This window comes from Staurois parvus, unplaced genomic scaffold, assembly GCF_062004578.1.
Source record: "Staurois parvus isolate SC_StPar_1 unplaced genomic scaffold, SC_StPar_1.0 ptg000137l, whole genome shotgun sequence".
Classification (NCBI taxonomy): Eukaryota; Metazoa; Chordata; class Amphibia; order Anura; family Ranidae; genus Staurois; species Staurois parvus.
The window spans coordinates 4,296,565-4,302,884 of record NW_028317933.1 but is presented as its reverse complement, the minus strand read 5'-3'; positions in this window follow the sequence as shown (position 1 = coordinate 4,302,884).

Here is a 6,320-nt window from a genome sequence, read left to right as displayed (position 1 = left end):
ATGAATTGTCTGTCTGTACTAAAGCCATAACGTTGCTGCCCACCAAAGGGGTACCTATCTCAGTTGATGTCTTTCAAGCTAAGGATAACATCAGTGGTTTTGTGTGAGGACTTCAACACATCTGGCTTTCTGTTCATGTGAGAAGAATGTTTTATTGAACACGTGCCTACTTGTTGCTTGGTGTACTTTTCTAAAAATTAAACTGCACAGCTGGGTAGAATGGACCTTTATAATGGTATCACATTGTCCTCTCTACCTTCTTTTTGGTGGTGTGTTCAGCAATTCTGGCCTGTTTACATTGAAATACATTTGTCTTGCCAACCAGTTGCTTGCTTCATTTGGTTTAGGAAGCCTGCCATATTGGCTCATTACAACTATCGTGTTTGGGTCCAAAGTAGGATGATGTATACTTGCCTTCCTGGTGGCCTGCAGATCTCTAGTTGCTTCAGGGGTCTGACTATTCTAGATGTGTTGAATAACTGCTGCACGTTGTGTTTCCTCTCACTGGCTCCTATGTCCTTACAGGAGGAACCACAGTGCACAGCAGTTATTTGACACAACTAGAATGTCCGATACCTGCTGTGTCCAGAGATCTGCAATGCAGCAAAGTTTTAGGGCAGAGGGAGTTACGTATGGATCCTCTTCTTCAGGCTGCCTTTACTTTACTTGGGACCCCATATTGACAGGGTTACTTTATATCAAGCACCTCCAAGACTTCCATCCAGTGCTTGGAGCCAAGCATCATTGAACTACCAAAGGCAGTACCAGGCATTTAACTGCAAGATACTACAGAGTTGTAGTCTGCCATGACACTAGTGTTCCTTTCCATGGTATCATTAAAGGCTAATTGCACCTTGTGAGTAAAATGGCTCAGGCAAAAAGGAGACCCAGTATATTGCAATGCACTCTGCCTTTGAATGTCTATCAAGTAGTGGAAATTATTTTATTTTTTTTTTTGCTTTTCAATGTGTTGGTTTTTTTTCTGTATACTTGTCACATTTAGTTGTGAAAATAATCCATCTATATAAAAATCAATACAATCCACCCCCATTAGTATGAAGTTGTTTGCAGCCTCTATATGAATGATATATCTTCACTATTTTAGAATTGCTGGACTTTTGGTTGTAAACCTCAGACATGAAATCTGAACTATAGTGTGTACTTGACTCTCTCCAAACCATTAAGTGTCATTTATCTCTGCTGTCAAATTCCTCTATCAGCATATGTCACTTCTAACATGTTTTCCTGACATCAAGGGGTAAAAAGGGTGACTGGAGGGAGCTCCAGCACGCAGCCTGTGATTGACAGCCTCTGCTCTGTTCCTGTGTTGTGTGAAGGGGGGTGTGTCCTTTCCCTCCAATCCAAGTCAGCTCCCAGAACGCTTATACAGTGTGTAACTGCAACTCTCCTCCCCCTGCTTTGCGAGTCTTTAAAAAATCCTTTTCATATGAGTTTTACAAGGATGTACAGGACAAATGGCTGCAAATAAACAGGTACACCTTGAGTAGGAGGATTTGTTTCACTTTTTGTGTATCAGCTGAAGCCAGTCACTTTGCTGGGTTGTGGGTAAGGGTTTACAACCACTTTAACTGGAATGTAAGTATACATGCACAGATCTTCCTGTGGCATAGTACGGCTGTGGAGTTGAATCATTTAAGCTGAGATTTCTCACTGGAACTTCCAGAAGGTTTTAAGAAGCTGGTTAACATTGGAAAAGAATGCTGCCTACTCAGAATCCATGGATTTGCAGCTGAGCTGTTTTGGAGAGTTGTTTGCTGCACAGATCAGCTTCTGAACAGCTTGAGAAGTGGGACAACGGCTGCTGGCCTGCCAGAGACTATTCATTGCCACATTATGTTTTAGCTACAGGATACTAGGTTTGTTTGTTTTGTTTTTTTTACCAGAGAATTTTAATGTGGCAGTATTGAGCATGCATGAGGTACAGTTACTTTCTCGAACTCCATAGTCCTAGACATTTTAGATGCATTGAGTGTTTATTGAATATCAGTAGTACAGTGTTTGACCATGTACTCATGTGCTATAGCCCTCCTGCCATGAAAACTGATCTCCAGGTAAACAGGTCTATACTTCTATATGTTTTGCAGCTGTTTTACCTGCCAAGGAATTTGCATGGGTATGAGTGGTGAGATTTGTGAAGTCAGTTGGTTAACCTAACCTATTTTTTCATTTCTGCTGCAATTACTTAGTTTGGTCACCTAACTGCCCTTTGCAGTGATTGAACAGCATAGCATCAGCTGAATATATACTGCTCTTTTCCTGGCAGCACATACGTACTATAGCACATGGTGCCTTTTAGTATTGTGTCCTGGCTCCCAGTTTTTCAATTTTCTTATGCACAGAGGCTTACAGGAGGCTGATATCAGTGCAAGTTTGCATTCCAAAAACAGCCAAGCCTTCTTAGTCCCCTAACCTTATCTGGAACCCCTTGTACCCAGGTGCTTTTTTTTACCTTTTTGTGATGGTGGCCTCCTGGTGTTTACCTGTCTTTAGTGCTTGAATATAGCCTTTTTCAAGTCTGTGAAGGGTTATTTTGTGGGCACAGCCAGCATTGAGAGGTCTAAAGATGGTATTACAACAGAAGAATTTTGCTGTCATTGAGAGGTAAGTGAGCACCTAAGTAGGGGGTTTCTAGCTTATGGTAGGGGGCTAGGGAGGATGAACTTGTTGTTTTTTCATTCCTAACTGCATTCTATTTAGTTTCTTACAATAGTTCAGCTTTTTAATGTACATAGTATGTTGGGGTTCAGGAGTTTGACTTAAAAAAAAAAAAGAAAAAAGGAGTTTGGACAGTTCTTAATGGCTATCAAGGAAGGTGTGTGTTGGTTAGCTTACGAGTCTGCTGTCAGACTAAACACAGACACACTTTTCATGAAACGCGTGATGCTGGCTCTAATGTGCCACGTGCCTTACATTACAAACAGTAAAGGAGCGGTTTTGATTAAAGGCAGGATTTTTGAGGCACAACTCACAGATATAAATAAAATGCAAGCAATTGCATTGACAAAATTAACCCCTTGACATCAACATAAAACTAATATGCGGGCAGAACTGGGGTTTTTTTTCTGTGGGCTGCATATTTGCATACCTGTCTTTGTGCTGGGAGCGTGCCGTACAGCACACTCCCAGCACAAAGACCGGGGTGTCACTGATAGCCCCGGGTCCTGTTCTAACGATCTGGACCCGGGACTCCCGATTCTGGGTCACATGATCGCTGTGATAGCCTCTCCTTGGTTGTCAGTGATCAGTCACTGTGAAGTCTGTCCCCCCTTGTTTTTTTCTTTTTTTTTCCTCTCTCAATGGAGGAGAGAGATGCATTGTAATCTCTCTCTCCTTGCAGAGAGGGGAAAAAAATAAAGAAAAATATACCTAGATCAAGGTTTGATCTAGTTCAGTGCCAGGGTTATTGTTTGGGTCAAGGTCAGGATTTTTTTTTCCTTAAATTTATGTAAACAAAAAATACAAAAAACCAAATGCACACTATTGTTTCTGGGCTGTAATACAGGTACAAATAACATACACATATATGGTATCGCTGCAATCGTCAAATGCTGGAAAATTTATTTTGTGTTGTTCCTTGGTGGTAGATTAAGGTAGTAACAAGAAACACACCGCTAAATGAAAAAAAAAAGGTTTTTGGTGTGGGTTTTTTAAATTTTTTTTTTTATTTTTACTATTTTGGGCCAGACAAGGATGGCCAGGTTCACACCAAAATTAAACCAAAATAGAGGGACCTGGACCCAGATGACCTCCCCAAGAGTATCGGACCTCACTGGATGACATTTAGACCAGCTGTGTTCATTTAACAAATAGACTTCACCACCTACAGTGGATACAAAAAAAAAGTGTACACACCCCTGTTAAAGTGTCAGGTTTCTGTGATGTAAAACAATTAGACCTAGATAAATTCTTTCAAAACTTTTTCCACCTTTAAAAACAAACTGAAATCTTTTAGGGGGAGAGTAAACATAAAAAACAAAATGTGGTTGCATAAGTGTGCACACCCTTTATAGCAGGGGATGTAGCGGTGTCCAGAATTAAGCAATTACATTCACAATCATGTTAAATAGGAGTCAGTACACACCTGCCATCATCTAAAAAGTGCCTCTGATTAACCCCACATAAAGTTCAGCTGTTCTAGTAGGTCTTTCCATTTTCTTAGTCGCATCCTACAGCAAAAGCCATGGTCCACAGAGAGCTTCCAAGCGTCAGAGGGATCTCATTGTTAAAAGGGATCAGGCAGGAGAAGGGTACAAAATAATTTCCAAGGCATTAGATATACCATGGACCAGTGAAGGCAGTCATCAAGTGGAGAAAATATGACGTAACAGTGACATTACCAAGAGCTGGGACGTCCCTCCAAAATTGATGAAAAGACGAGAAGGAAACTGGTCTGGGAGGCCACCAAGAGGCCTGCAGCAACATTAAAGTAGCTGCAGGAATATCTGGCAGGTACTGGCTGTGGTACATGTAACGACAATCCCGTATTCTTCATATGTCTGGGCTATGGGGTAGAGTGGCAAGACTGAAGCCTTTTACAAAAAAAAAAAAAACATCCAAGCCTGGCTAAATTTTGCAAAAACACATCTGCAGTCTCCCAGAGCATGTGAGAAAATGTGTTCTGGTCGCTGAAACCAAGGTTGAAATTCTAGGCCATAATTCTAAAAGATATGTTTGATGCAAAAACAACACTGCACATCACCAAAAGAACACCATACCCACAGTGAAGCATGGTGGTGGCAGCATCATGCTTTAGGGCAGTTTTTCTTCAGCTGGAACTGGGGCCTTAGTCAAGGTAGAGGGAATTATGAACAGTTCCAAATACTAGTCAATATTGGCATAAAACCTTCAGGCTTCTGCTACAAAGCTGAACATGAAGAGGGACTTCAACTTTCAGCATGACAACGACCCAAAGCATAAATCCAAATCAACAAAGGAATGGTTTCACCAGCCAGAGCCCAGACCTGAATCCGATCGAAAATCTGTGGGGTGATCTGAAGAGGGCTGTGCACAGGAGATGCCCTCACATTCTGACAGGTTTGGAGTGTTTTTGCAAGGAAGAGTGGGCAAATATTGCCAAGTCAAGATGTGCCATGCTGATAGACTCATCCCCAAAAAGACTGCTGGAATCAAATCAAAAGGTGCTTCAACAAACTATTAGTTTAAGGGTGTGCACACTTATGCAACCATATTTTAGGTTTTTTTGTATTTTTACTTCACCTAAAATATTTCAGTTTGTTGTTCAACGGAGTTGTACAGTTTATAGGTTACATGATGAAAAAGATCTGAAATTATTTGTCATTTTGTTTACATTACAGAAACCTGACATTTTAACAGGAGTGTGTAGACTTTATATCCACTGTAGCTGTATCACCGTGCAAGTGGGTAATCCACTCCAGCCATTTAGGTAATGTGTAGAGATCAAAACCAGATTTTTCAGCAACAAGATATTTTGAAAGGTAAATCCACTCCAAACGCCAAGGAAAACTGCCGTGATCAAAACTGACTAGTATAGCATTGGAGTCTTTTGGGTAGTATAATTTCCCAATATTAACCCTAGAGCGTGGATTATCCTATGCATAGGTCTCTGGATACCCCACCAGAGTTTCCCAGCAGCTGCACTTGCATGTCTTTGGGGCTACAATTTGTAGCCACTAATTAAAATGTAAAATGCCAAGGACAGGAAGGAACATTTTCTGACGTAGACTCTGTAGAATAGTGGTAGCTGTAATTTTTGTTACATGATATTTGTGCTTTTAAAACTGTTTAAAAAAAAAAAAAAAAAAAAAAAGGTTATTTTGGTGCAACAATCTCAGTATAATCCTAATTTTCTGGTCTCATCTAAAAGATGAGATAAGTAAATAGATACCAAACACATCAATCCTCAAAATGGTGTGCGCTGTAGACTCGCAAAAAAAAAAAACTACACCCAAAATTGTCCATAGAAAACGCTTTAAAAGCCTTTACAGTGCATCGTTTTGAGATAAGTGTGAATGATGGCCCTAGAATGGATTCTCTGACATGTGTGTATCTAATGTGTAGTGCAATCATTGTTTTGGAACTCGCTGGCAACCCGACTTGTGCGGTTTTGTTAAGTGGGTTCGGTGAGTTTTTTGTTATTCCCTCCCATGTTGCAGTCATGTTCCCTTTATGATAGCATAGTGCAGCTGACAGGTCCTTGTTAAGGAAACATCAAGGGCCTATTGTCGCCTTTTCATTCTGTTAAAGCTGATCAAGTGCACTCTGTGCTTGATCAGCTGCTTCTTTTGCCAGAACAGTCAGGTTTGGCGACTCTAAACTTG